Genomic DNA, 15,000 nt, shown 5'->3' with positions numbered 1-15,000 from the left:
TTTTACGTGGCTAGGAACCAATTGGTCACCTAGCAACGGGACCTACAGCTTATTGTGGGATCTGAACCACACTATATCGAGAAATGAATTTCTATCACCAGAGATAAATTCCTCTGATTCCGCGCTGGCCGAGCCGGGAATCGCACCTCAGACCACCGGATTGGGAGCCGAGCGCGAAAACCACTTGTACAGCGAGGAACTAATAAGAGAAAGAAGCCAGGAGTGAGGGTGTCATTAGAGAAATACCTGGACAGCTGTTTTACAGTCTGCAGAAAAAGTATATTGGCGTCAAACTAGAATGATGAATGTCCAGAAGTAACTGGGCAAGTAATACATCGTGAAAATGACATACGGTTTAACAGTGAACTACGTGAAGCTCAGAAAAAGAAACGAAGAACGAGAGAACCAACAAGTAATGAAAATTGGTCACTGTAAAAACAGCCAGAATCAGTACAATGACTTGATTATGAACACCAAAAAAATATATACTACAATAAAATGTTTAGTGAAGAGAAAAATCCCAGAAATTTCCCGGAATATTTGGACTCAAGAAAGGAAAAGTTCTACCCTACCCGTTGTAACTACTAACTACAAAAACATGGCCGATAACTTCGTGAACTAATTTGAAGAAAAACATTTTAAGAACCTGTCAAATGGTGGACCTCCAGATTGCTCGGTGAACACAATAAGAAATGGCAAATTCAGTAAATCTAAATAACTGAATGTGAATGACTTCGAAAAAATGATGAAAAAGCAAAAACAAACAAACAAACAAACTCTGATCAGTTGCGGAGCTAGATTCTGATATTGTAAAAATGAGATTAGTACAGGCATATCCCTCACAGATAACGAAAAGCTTGCTTGTATAAAGCCGGCCTATAAAGGAAAAGGCGATAAAGAAAGTCTAAGCTTCTATAGACCAATAATGAACCTACCGTAGCTACTTATCAAAACTTATAGAAATGGTAGTTCACGAACAAACGTGGAAACACTTAGAACTCAATATTAAACCTGATAGTCAGCGTAGAGAAAAAACTACTCAGCAGAGTCCATATTGTGTGAAATTATAGGGTAACTTATTAAAACTTATAGAAATGGTAGTTCACGAACAAACGTGGAAACACTTAGAACTCAATATCGTACCTGATAGTCAGCGTAGAAAAATACTACCCAGCAGTCCATATTGTGTGCAATTATAAATACGGTAAAAATGGTAGCAAATGGGAAAATGTGGCATCCTGGATATGCCCTACCCAAGTGCAGCATTCGACACAGTTGACCACAATCTGCTGCTTGAAGACCCGAGACCAATAGGCATTGAAGATGATGGACTCAAATGGTACAGAAGCTACATAGAAAACAGGAAGGTTACAGTGGTTATATCAAATGTGAAATCAAGAAGGAAAAGCCTAACAAGAAGCGTGCCCCAAGGCAGCGTCCTGGGTCCACTGCTATTTGTTTGTTTGTCTGCATGGTGTTTTTACGTTGCATGGAACCAGTGGTTATTCAGCAACGGGACCAACGGCTTTACGTGACTTCCGAACCACGTCGAGTGTGAATTTCTATCACCAGAAATACACATCTCTCACTCCTCAATGGAATGGCCGAGAATCGAACCCGCGACCACCGAAGAGGGACGCTAATACCATACCAACCACGCCGCTAAGGCGCTTCCACTGCTATTTGGCATTTTACTAATGGTGTCTTCTACCGTTTCAACAGGAAAATAGAACCGAGTATCATTATGATACTCGGTTCTATTTTCCTGTCGAAACGGTAGAAGACGCCATTAGTAAAATCAATACAGCAATGAGATAAAAAAAAATGGATGTCGGCGAAGAAATTGAACTTAGAAATTGAAACTTAATAAAGACAAAACTGAGTGTATGCATTTGAATCTGACAGTGCACTACGAAATTATGAACACTTAAGAAAAATTAGCTATTAGCTAGTCAATAACAAATATTGGAGCAACAGTGAGGAACTTGGGAGTGTCAATGAGGAACCATATATTGCATTTTGTAAAACCTTTAACTATCACATCAGAATAGTTACATTTACTAGAAAATACCTAAACTAAGCACTTTGAAAAAAGCAATTTGGAACTAAATATGTACTTTCCAGGCTTGATTACTGCAACGTTGTATACTACGGTCTCCCTAATTACCTACTAAGAAAATTGCAAGGAGGAGAAAATAGAGTAGCCAGATTAATAAATGACTATGTTCCCGTAATAGAATAACTCCAGCACTAATGGAGCTAGATTAACTTCCGGTAAACAAGAAGACAACAAAACATACTTCTTACAGTCTTTAAGGCACTAAAATATGGTGGTCCCAGATACCAGAGAAACTGCTTAAGTTTCTTTAGACCTGAAATGAATGTTGTGATCAGACCTGCAAGCGAATCATATAAGCTATTTGAACCTAACACATTTAAGTCAGGCTAGGGCACCAAGACTACACGACAAAATACCGCCTGAAGCGAAGATCATACAAGAAAGAAAATTTGAATGAAAAGAAAGAACTAAAGAACTCCTATTCTGTAGGAGCTACGACACAGAGAACAAAGAAGCAACTTATTTTGAAAACGTACAAGGGCCCGCCAGAGATGGAATCACCCCTGTGGAGGGCTGTACATAAAACCAAAGTGAAGCGTAAGTTCTTGGTGTCTCAACAATCTGGTATGGCGGGCTTTTTATATTGTAATGAATAAAAAGTAACTAAGCAAGGTCACCTTTCCTCTGTCCTATTCTATCACGGGAACATAGTCCTTTTATTAATCTGGCGGCTCTATTTTGTACTCCTTGCAAATTTCTTAGTAGGTAGATTAGGAAGGGTAATTCTAGAGAATAGTTCCGCACGGACTGCAAGGAACGTAACAGCGAATACGACATCCACTCAGGGATTGGGGCTTCCAATGTATTTCGCCGTGTTTAGTACTGGCCCCTGGGAGTTAATTACAGTCGTCCGCAGAAATATTACTTAAAATTCTTGTTCAGGAGGTAAAACTGTATAGATAAACCTCAACTGCCGTAGTCTAGGCCGCCGCGGAATAGTAATCTAGATCTGCCGTATCTCCGTTTAGGTATTTTCTAGTAAATGTAATGATTCTGATGTGATTGTTACAAGTTTTACAAAATGCAATATATGGTTCCTCATTGACACTTCATTATCAACACTCCTAAGTTTCTCACTGTTGCTACAATATTTATTGTTGACGAGCTAATAGTAATTTTTTTCAAGTGTTCATATTTTCGTAGTAAAAAAATGTTCATGTTTTCGTAGTGCATTGTCAGATTCAAATCACATACACCCATTTATGTCTTCATTCAGTTTCAATTTCTTCGCCTACATTAATTAATTAATTTGTTTATTTATTTTTAAGGAAACATGACAGTATGAATTTCGTGTCTTAGGGAAGAGGCTGAAAACTCGTGGAAGCTAGATCTATATTCAGTTTTACAACGCAGGTGTTTTGATGTCCATTGAAGGCAATAAAAGCAATCCAATGTGTCTAGAGAACTCGCGCTTCCTGAATGTGAGAAATTTTATTTAAGGCTGCCAATTAAGGGACGAAAACGCGTTATTCATGAGCAAATACCGCATTCCATTGCGATATCCTACTTCGCCAGGCTTGTAAAAGTGTGCAACCCCTCACAGCATCGTTAGAATAAATGTTCTCTCATCGGTACAGGATGAGAACTATTATTTATTAATGTTTCCCGAAAATTAAATCTACAGTAGGTAGTAGGGGAGACCGTAATATACTATAACGTTGTAGTAGTAAAGTCTCGAGAAAGTATTTGGTTGCAAATTGCTGTTTTCAGAGTATCTTCGTTTAGGTATTTTTTCTAATAAATGTAATGATTCTAATGTTTAAGAAAACTTTTGTGTTGCCTTTGTCTGCCCGTCCGCCCTTAGTTAGACCTTTTTTACTACAGAGGCAAGACGGCTGCAAATTGGTATTTTGATCATCCACCCACCAATCATCAAACGTACCAAATTGCAAACCTCTAGCCTCAGTAGTTTTTTATTCGTGCATCTGGCAACGCTTTCCGGAGACATGGGAACCAACATCACACCACCTTATCTGGTGAGCAACTGGAGAGCTGCCGACAGCCGGAGGCCGGAGCCGGTCATATTTGGTTTTATAGAACATTATACGTAGTACACAAAACTCAATTTCAACGCAGAAACTAATTCGCGTTTTTTACTCGTTGTACTCAAATCTTTATTTTTACTTATTTTTTGTTTTTGTCCTAGACCTCGCTCCTGTTCCGAAAACTTATGGCACGCGTTATCCAAAACATAAAAGTCAACGTTAATAACTTTTTTTATGCTAGACCCAAGGACCTTGGCTAGACCTATCTCCTGTTCCGGGACCTTATGGTACGAAGATTTAAATCGCTTCACACAACACACACACACACACACAACCCCGCCTTCCCGATGAAAAAATCATTGGTTCTGTATCATGATCAGTTCCTGCTGCAGCGTGGGGCCTGCTGTAGGAGATCGAAACCAACATTCTTTAGAAGCTTGAATTTCATGAAAATGGCCCCTGTGTGCTTGTTCCATGTGAATAGATTTCACATAATAATAATAATGGCAAAGTAGCTCCAGGGCTCATGCAGAAGAGTGTGCTACTAGAAACAACGCACATAGTGAGAAAAGTGATTTACTCGTAAGGAGGCAGGATGCAACCCGGAACCCCCCACAAAAAAAACCACCCAGTCGAATGGAATCACTGATAGACAACCAATAATAATCATCATTATTATTATCATTATTATTAATATTGATGATATTCTGCAAAAACGGAACAAAAATTCAATAAAATCACTGATAAAATGGAACCCTTTTTGAACTTCTGTAGATTTGCAAACTCATGATGTTCCGACCACTTGTGCCCGGAAGAAATTTAAACATCGTTACATCCCATTCATCTCAATTACCGGCGTAATTTAAGCCGTAATCTTCCCATGTGAACCTGTAATTTGGTATACGCAGTGGGAATTCTGCTCTAAAATTTAAAGTTTACAAATTGGCTGCTTGATGCGTAGTGGGAACAGAGTATCAATAAAACTAAGGGAAAACTGAACGCTATAATCTGACTTCTAAACAATAAGCTGGAAGCCCTTCTTTAAATGTATATAATTATATTGCTGTTCAAAATGCCATGTCTAAGAAAAGTTTAAACTTAATTAGATATAGGCCTAATCAATTTGACATGGGTCTAGGTCCACACAGCCATTAACAAAAGTCAAATAAACCTAACGATAAATAATTAAAACCTATATAGCATACTACACATAACTCAAAACACTACCTTACCAATTTTTGTATAAAACACGAAGGACATATTTAGTTATCACCGGATATAAAACATCGCTTCCATGAAGAGTATCATGACGTCAAATTTGCACTTTATATGAGCTGATCGCTATTTGCACCAACACTAAGGACAGTCAAAGAACAGCCTGTCTATGACTGGACTGACTGTCTGGTCTTGCACCATGAAAAAGTATGTAGAACGAAGTTCTCGTCAAAAGTTGGGGGTATAGGTGGCCGCGGTTTAGCGGGTGACGGCGGGAAGGGGTTGTATATACTTGGGGGAAGGAGTTTCTCTAGCTGAGCACTAACTATCAAACGATCAATTGTTTACACAGAACTATTTTGGATCGCTGTTTAGTTTTCCGTTTCACCCGGCTAAATGTAGTTTAGTTTTTCATTTTTTTTCTGAAGTTGAAGAAGCAAATCGTCTTCTTCAAACAATGGTTGGTCAAGAGAGGAATGCAGAAGTTGATGCATTCAACAGGAAATAAAACTCCCAAACAAAGCATCTAACAGACGTGATCCCCAATGCGTTTGGTCTATAAACGCTATTATAGTCTCACGGTGCTGGTTCACCTCAAAATAATGTTTTGTCATTAAATAAATAAAAAAAATTATAAGAAGTAACTTCAATCGAACCATGTTAAGACCATCATGTTTCCATTGTAGTTCAGACCTGAGAAAAAATAAAATACTGTATATAATATTAGACCCATTTCAAATTCCATGGTAATTGATAACGTGCTGATAAATCAATAATGATATAAAAAAAATTATCAGGGACATTTCGATATATTTGTGTCAATGAATGTAATTATTTGATATTTTCAATGCAAAGGATTACAGAATTTGTGTGAGTGTAATATATATATATATATATATATATATATATATATGTATGTATGTATATATATATATATATATATATATATATATATATATATATATATATATATATATATAGTCACGTATATATTATATAATGCAAAGGATTAAAGAATTTACACACACATATGTGTGTGTGTGTATGTATATCCATACATATATATAACAGGGCCTCTTACACAATGCCAGGTCACAAATAATAAAAAACGTAAATTTTTCATAAGCTACTACTCTCTCTCTCCCACCCGTCTGTCGATGGTTTGTTTATGTCTGTTGATGACAGGATATCTCAAAAACAGAATTGAATGTCAACGGAAAAAAAAACAATATTAGTTATACATGAGCTTAGGGGTAACTCACCCCTGGCTGGAATCTAATGATGACGATTTAGCCAACAGAAACTTATCCTATTTTGAAAGGTTTTATATTATGGATAAATCAGTGTACTGATTACCTGGTCACCAGTAGAATATTGGTTTACTGGTCATCAGCGTACAGGTCCTAAGTGTACTTACTGGTCGTCACTGCACTGGTAATAGATGTACTAAAGGTATTCAATGTACTGGTCTTTAGTCTACTGGTCATTACTGGACAGGTCACCAGGGTAGTGTAGTGTACTCGTCATCAGTGTGCAGATTATCACTATGCTGGTTCCTCACTGGTCGTCGGTGTACTTCTCAGAAGTGTATTGGTCATTACTGTACAGGTCACCTGTGTAGTGTTCTGGTCATCAGTGTATTGTCCTCAGTGTAGAGGTCATCAATGTACTGGTCATTACTGAACAGGTCATCACTGTATTATCAGTCCTGCACAGATTCGTCAGTGTACTGGTCCAGTAGTGGTCACCCCACCTTCATCTTAAATTGCAATCATTTTTGACATGAATGATCTTTTATAAAAATATTATTATTATTATTATATTATTATTATTATTATTATTATTGGTTGTAGGTCCACTATAACATGTGAGTATATGGTCTTTAATGGGTATTATAAGCTTTTTTTTTTTGTATGGTGCTTTTACGTTGCATGGAACCAGTGGTTATTCAGCAACAGGACCAACGGCTTGACGTGACTTCCGAACCACGTCGAGAGTGAACTTCTATCCCCAGAAATACACATCTCTCACTCCTTAATGGAATGGCCGAGAATCGAACCCGCGACCACCGAGGTGGGACGCTAATACCATACCAACCATGCCGCTGAGACGTTTTCGAACCTTGTACTAGGTTCATCTTCAGTCTGAAGATGAACCTAGTACAAGGTTCGAAAGCTTTTAATATCCAATAAAGACCATGTACTCACATGCTATATTATTGTCAACCTGCAACCATTGTCATCATTTTCGACAAGGAAAATTGTGCCCATTATTATTATTATTATTATTATTATTATTATTCAGAAGATGAACCCTATTCATATGGAACAAGCCAACCACAGGAGCCACCGACTTAAAATTCAAGCTTCCAAAGAATATGATAGTGTTCATTAGAAAGAAGTGGCGGAAACACAAGGTTCTCTCCTACCAGTCAGGAAGAGGGGCCGGGTTCAAATCCCGCCGCCCGCTGGTGGCTTGGAAATGCGCCATTCCATAAACCCGGTGGCATATTCCCGGACTGCACTGAGGCTTCGGCCAGGCTCCTCCAGGCTCCTCCCCTAGAGCTCTGTGGGCGGAGATATCTCACTAGCAGATGACGCATTTCGCTCTGCCAGCTTATTTAGTTGCGTTTTTATTATTATTATGTTGTGTAAACATGAAATTGTGATATATATCCATATTTTACAATAGCAGTATGCATATTTTTCTATATAAATCAATATTATTCATAAATTTATTACAATATGCTGCTAGCCCAAGTTCGTTTAGCGAAAGTTTTGCAATACGATCCGAACGGATGCTATGACATTTACACGAATATATATACACATTTCATCGGAATAGAAACTCAAAATGTGACAGTTAGTGGTGTTTCCAGATATTATTATATATATGCACTTGGTTAATATGAGTAATAGTCAAATGACTAGCACATTTAAAGGAAAAGAGTTTCGTTTCCTAAACCCGAAGTTTTGTTTACTTTCGTCAGCTGACGTATGGCCTAACTTCTGTGGGCGGAGATATCACACTTTCCTTGCAGACGATGGACGACGCATTTTGCATTTCGCTATGCCATACTGCCCTCTTCATTCTTCTCCCAGTCATTAGCTTATTTTGTTATGTTTTTGTTATTTTTATTTAAGGTTAGGCTTCTACATGCTGCCATCTGTTGTCTTACGTACTACTCACTCACTATGTTCATTCTTCTCCCAGACATTCGCTGGTTTTAACTTTGTATTATCTTTAATATTATGTCAGCATGAAATTTGATGTATATCCGTTTTTACGATAGCTGTGTACGTATTTTGCTATATAAAACAATATTATTCATAGATGAATACTGTTTATTATCACTATTTCTTCATCCACTGTGAAAACTACCTTCATATATGCAAGAACTGCGTATGCACTTCTCACTTATTATTTCCGTGATCTTCAGATTGAACTTTTTTTTTATTTATTAGGACTCGTTTATGTATTACCTACTAGCATCCATGCCATGTGCGTAGGAAGCTGCTTATATAATTATCTACACATTTATAGTAATGTATTCTGTGATGCTTTCCATATTCCTGGGTATGGGATGGCTGCTATATATATTGGATGGATACTGTTTATTATCACCATTTCTTCATCCACTGTGAAAAACTACCTTTACTTGCTACTTGTCGCCTACTAGCATCCATGTGCGTAGGAAGATCCTTATATAATTATCTACAAGCATTTATTATAATAATGTTGAAAATGGGTTTATTTTTCGTATAATATATTTTTTTGTTTAGTATCCTCGCACTTATTAACCCTCCCTCCCACTTGGTCTTTTTACTACAAGTCTGCAACATGTAAGACTATTGATCTCGCAGCTTCATACTATCATTAGTATTATTTAGCAATAGAGGCTGATGCAAGATATTTTCACAGTATAGACATTTATTTTTTAAACCCCCTTCATGTCCATGCTTGATGTACATAAAAGTTCATTTATGCACATTGTACTGCAGTGTAGATGATGGAAAATTGATGACCAGGTTGTAACAACAGGAAAAGCATATATGGACTAGAAAAAACAGCAGGCTACGTGAAGCTCCAAGTTGTGCAAGGTTGCCACCCTTTAAAAGTGAATAATTCTGAGAGCAAAAAATGAAGGAACCACAAACTAAGTACTGAAATTAAGGTCAATGCATCATGAAGTGAAGAGAATTTTTCTGAAGCATACTCTCTGAAAAAGGAAGGTTGAGCCTGTACAATTTTGACATATGCAACGAAAATAATACTACAGAAGTGTATGCAAGGGTAAACATTGAGGAAAATCATAAAAATTCCTTTTCATATATGACTAATAATTTCACCAACATTCCTTTACCCTATTCATCAATGCCTCACAGATTTATTTTCCACATTGGCACTGCCTTTAGTGCATTTGATAGGTATGATGTCTCAAAACATGGAATGATACAAAGAGGTCTTTTTTCAAAACATTGATAATAAAAAAAATAGGATTGCTTTCTCTTACATGAACCATTATCTTCCTTTAAGCAATTCTTTGGCAAGGTATAGCATACAATACATTGGGGCTTGTGGTTTTGTCGTCATACTGTGCTGGAAAATGCCTTTCTTGACCTACATTCCATAGGATTTGAATATCTACCCCTTTGAGTTTTGCTCCCTTTACAGCCTAACCTAGTGTCAGTCATTTTCCCCAGATTCTTTTATCAAGCTTATTAGTGGGATTCTGAATATTGTAACATATGTTTGAGTCTACAAATGCAGCATTAACTATTAGGTGCCAAATGGGTTTGTACCATCTTTTCCTCTTTCTTTTGTAAGGATATGTTGTGCAAAGTTGAAACTTATCATCTAACCCGCCCCCCCCCCCCCCCTCTAATACATATATATTCTACATGAACACAGGGCTGATCAATTTTTCCCCCTTCTTTGACTGAATTTTCTCCTTATAAGTTCCTCATGAAAGAAAAGACAAACAAAATTTCAAAGGTTAGGCTACACCAAGAGTTAAAGAGAAAAATCAAAAGGGCAAAGTCAGCTGACTGATAAAAACAAAATAATATAAAGTATTTTTGCCATTAGTAAATTCAACATTGTGTTTATTACTAAATGTGAAGTTTACTCTATTGAAAAACAAAATTTTATTTACAAATCCCTTCTCGTATATACAAGTAAAAGAAAACAGAAGTTAGGCCACACGTCAGCTAACGAATGTAAACAAAACTTCGGGTTTAGGAGACGAAGTTCCTTTCCTATTAAAAGTGCAGTCATTTGACTATTACTCATATTAATCAAGTAAATATATATAATGATATCTGGAAAAACCATTAATTGTCACATTTTGAGCTTCAATTACGATGAAATGTGTACATATTCGTGTAATTGTCATAGCATCCGTTCACATCGTAAACACTTTCGTTAAAGAACTTTGGCTAGCAGCATATTACGTACAATAAATTTAGAAATAATATTGATTTACATAGTAAATTATGCATATTGCTATCGTAAAATATGGATATATGTCACAATTTCATGTTTACACAACATAAAAATAATAAAAACGCAACAAAATAAGCTAATGATGGAGGAGAACTAAGAGGGCAGCATGACGGAGTGAAATGCATCGTCTGCTAGGGGAGTGAGATATCTCCGCCCACAGTGCTCTAGGGGAGGAGCCTGGAGGAGCCTGGCCGAAGCCTCAGTGCAGTCCGGGAATATGCAACCCGGTGGCCGGTGGTTAAACAGTGGGCCTAGCGACACATTGGCCACGTGTACTAGGCACTGGGACCTGTCCCCCACCGGCTGTACCTGTACAGGCCAGAGAATCAGGAGATCAGCGCGTGTCCTATGAGGCTCGCAGGGAGGTTGGTCCACAGTCCAGCGGTGTGGGGACTGGGGAACGAAGGACTCCCCACTGAACAGAAGTCGAACAGGCTCTGATCGTTGATCAACAACGCTGTGCCATGTGATCATTGTTGCTGCTGCGAAGCCAGTGTGTGTTTCATCCCTCACTCAATCAAACAATCATAATACTCAACATAACAGACCGCAGTCGGTGTCATGCGAGCGGTGAAGATTAGCCTCAATAGATCATTGCCCGCTAGTTTTTACTCTCTCTCTCTCTTTCTATATATATATATATATATATATATATATATATATATATATATATATATATATATATATATATATATATAAAGACAAAGAGAGAGAGGTTATAACCAGTGCTCTCTCTCTCTCTGTCATATACGTATATATATATATATATATATATTATATATATATATATTATATTATATACATATATACATACATACAGAGAGAGCGAGAGAGAGAGCACTAGTTATAACCTCTTCTCGTCTTATATATATATATATATATATATATATATATATATATATATATATATATATAGAGAGAGAGATAGAGCACTGGTTATAACCTCTCTCTCTCTCTCTCTCTGTCTTTATATATATATTATATATATATATATATATATATTATATATATATATATATATATTATATATATATATATGAGAGAGAGAGAGAGAGAGAGAGAGGGGAGATAAAACTTATTTAGCCTCACGTCCGAAATTAAGTCTGAGGCTTCAAGAGATTCCGACTCAGCATTGTTGGTAAGGCTGAAGAGCTGTTGTTGCCAGTCATGGGACAATGCAGCATGAATAAGTAACCTCCGAGAGAGAGAGAGAGAAGAGGCATGTTCTGTTGGTCACCAGAAAAGTCTGGGAGGGTAATGTCCTAATGATGTTCGTTCAGTAAAGCCTGATAAGAGATAGTCACAAAACACAGTTCATGTGACTATAAGAGATTCACATCAACCGTGCATCTGATGTCTACGCCTGTCTCTTACAACACTCCTGATTGGAAGGCTGATAAGCCAGTCACAGGGCTGGAATTTACAGGGTTGCCGTTTTGAGGAATTTCGACTATTAGTGTGGCTTTCTGGTGACATCTGACAACTCCCCGTGGCTTTTCCGACCACAGGCCATGGCACTGAAGAATAAAATTCTTCACTTTGCCTTTTTATGTATTTTTCTATGAAAATAAAGCTATAAAACATAACCCGCTTACTTATACAAATGAATTTTATTGAAATCCTTTATTTGTCTTCGAGAGTTCACAAAGGCAGGATGTACGTTACGCCTCTCCTGAGGGATAAGTCTTTCAAAAGTATCCCTCAAGAGATGTGGAACATACAGCCTGCCTATGTGAACTCTCTCGAGAGAGACTGAGAGTTTCCAGCCCTGTGCCTGGCTTATCAACAGCCAATAAGGAGCGTTGTAAGGGACTGGCCTAGACATCAGATGCACGGTTGATGTGAATCTACTATAGCTTAATTAGGCCTACCTTAGAAACTATATCTCATTCAGTTTTTGCTCAAGAGCTCAAAGAGGTCATCAGTAGTTACTAAAACATTCTGGCTCTAAAACGAGAACAGAAGGAGACAGGATGAATAATTAGCTAAACCTCTTTCATTACATTTCTAAGGTCCTGCTCGCAGTCTGATTGATAGACAGGAAATGGATTGTAAAATTTAGGCCAGGCACACAGCGCTGGGACCTGACACTGAAATTCAGAGGAATAAGACGGTTTTAAAAGTGTAACCGGAGGAGAACCTCGCAGATGTACCATGGAACAAATGTTAGCAGAGGGTGGAAAGTAAGATGGAAGAGAGAGAATATGGACGGGGGTACAGTCAAAGGAATGAATGATTGCAGGTAGTGACCCAAGGGACGCTGCAAAGAACCTCAAGTAATGCCTACAGTGCACCGCGTGAGATGTACTGACGGCATCAAACTCGTACGGGAGATAGACAGCGTTGCATAAATCACAATTTACACTTTACTGTGTACCGTACGATCAACACAGTAGTCCAATGTAAAGTCTGAGAAAAAATTGAAAATGAAAATGATTTTCACTTTTCGCAAGCTGTTGGTGAGACTTTTCATTGTCTGCATCTGTTCATCATCAATATAATCTGAACACTCTCTTACTGCAACTTCCAGTTGCCCTTGAACCAATCAGACTGTAACTGGACTGAACCTCTTGCTGAAAAGTCACTGGACTTCTGCTTGATCGCGATCGATTCTTCGAAGGCTCTCTTTGAGGACTGACTCAGGTCGAAATCTAGGTCAAATAACCACCACTTTTTGCAATACTGAGGCGGTAATTTTGACCAGACCACTGAGCTGATTAACAGCTCTCCTAGGCCTGGCTCGAAGGATGAGATATTTTTACGTGGCTAGGAACCACTTGGTCACCTAGCAACGGGACCTACAGTTTATTGTGGGATCCGAACCACATTATACCTAGAAATTAATTTCTATCACCAGAAATAAATTCCTTCCACGTTGGTCGAGCCGAGAATCGAACTTAGGACCACAGGATTGGTAGCCGAGCGCGAAAACCACTCGTCCAACGGGGAGCTAAAGTAACAGCTAATTAGTCTAAAAGGTTAAGCTTAGGCCTAGGTGTTTAAAGGTGCCATTTGGGTCAAAGTTTAGGTCAAGTACACACTATTTTTTTTTTTGCAATACTGAGGTGCTGTCAATTCGCGTATTTTCTTCTATACGGTTTTAATTTGACTTGCAAATAACGGCCAATTCTTATAAACATTAGACCTACGCCTAGATGCTAAAAGATGCCTGAGGGTGTGTGTGCGTGTGACAAAAGCTTTCAGCCAGGTGATCGCGCACCCAGGTGACTAAGGCGGTTCATAAGCTATAGGGACTTACGAATAAGGAATATTTGCTCCTCGAACAAGGCTGAATTCATCCAACAACGACAGGGCAAAACAGAGGCAATTCAAGATATAGTATATAGTAGATGTATAAACATTCAGTCTATGCTTTGCAACCGGATTTCCCACCTCTTCCTTTCTCAAAATTTATTCGCCCCTTCCTTTCTCCGTAGCCCGGAAACCCCCCCACGAAATTTCATTCAAGGAAGTCAACAGACTTTTAAGATATCTTGTAGACAAATACATACAGACAAAGATGATTTCATAACCTGTGTATAACATAATAAAACAGAATAACAGAAATCCCATCACCCAAGAGTTAACTCGAAGCTTCGGTTCATAGACCATGTGGGGGTGAAACTGAATAAATGGGTGATTACTGATTACATAAACCAGTTAGATGGGTGATGACTGATGTTAACCGGTTAGATGGGCGATGACTGATTACATAAACCAGTTAGATGGGTGATGACTGAATATCTTGACTAGTATGATGGGTGATGAATGTTTGTAATAACCAGTTAGATGGGTGATTACTGATTATGTTAACCAGTTAGATGGGTAATGACTGATTACATAAGCCAGCCAGTTGAATGGAAGATGACTGATTATGTTAACCAGTTAGATGGGTGATGACTGATTACATAAACCAGTCAGATGGATGATAACTGATTACATAAACCAGTCAGATGGATGATAACTGACTGTTAACCACTCAGAAGGGTGATGACTGATTACATCAATCATTTAGAAGGGTGATAAATGACTATGTTAACCAGTTACATATGATGATTGATTACATAAACCAGTTAGATGGGTGGTGACTGATTATATAAACCAGTGGGTGACGACTGATTACACTAACAAGTTAGATTGGCGACGATTGATTGAGTTAACCAATTCGATGGGTGA

At 38.0% G+C, this 15,000-nt stretch overlaps 1 protein-coding gene across 7 annotated transcripts in view; it reads right to left on the bottom strand.

Annotated features, from left to right (window-relative positions):
• Positions 1-15,000, bottom strand: part of LOC135198435 (Na(+)/citrate cotransporter-like) — a 122,840-nt gene that overhangs the window by 56,224 nt on the left and 51,616 nt on the right. The window contains exon 1 of one of the 7 annotated variants that reach the window (XM_064225977.1): positions 5,337-5,531. The exons of the other annotated variants lie outside the window; for them this stretch is intronic. The gene's annotated coding sequence lies outside the window, so the exon portion shown is untranslated. Of the gene's footprint in view, positions 1-5,336; positions 5,532-15,000 lie in introns of those variants that run through there. 7 annotated transcript variants of the gene reach the window in all.

This window comes from Macrobrachium nipponense, chromosome 22 (assembly GCF_015104395.2).
Source record: "Macrobrachium nipponense isolate FS-2020 chromosome 22, ASM1510439v2, whole genome shotgun sequence".
NCBI classification, from domain to species: Eukaryota; Metazoa; Arthropoda; class Malacostraca; order Decapoda; family Palaemonidae; genus Macrobrachium; species Macrobrachium nipponense.
This window is presented reverse-complemented; position numbering and strand designations above follow the sequence as displayed.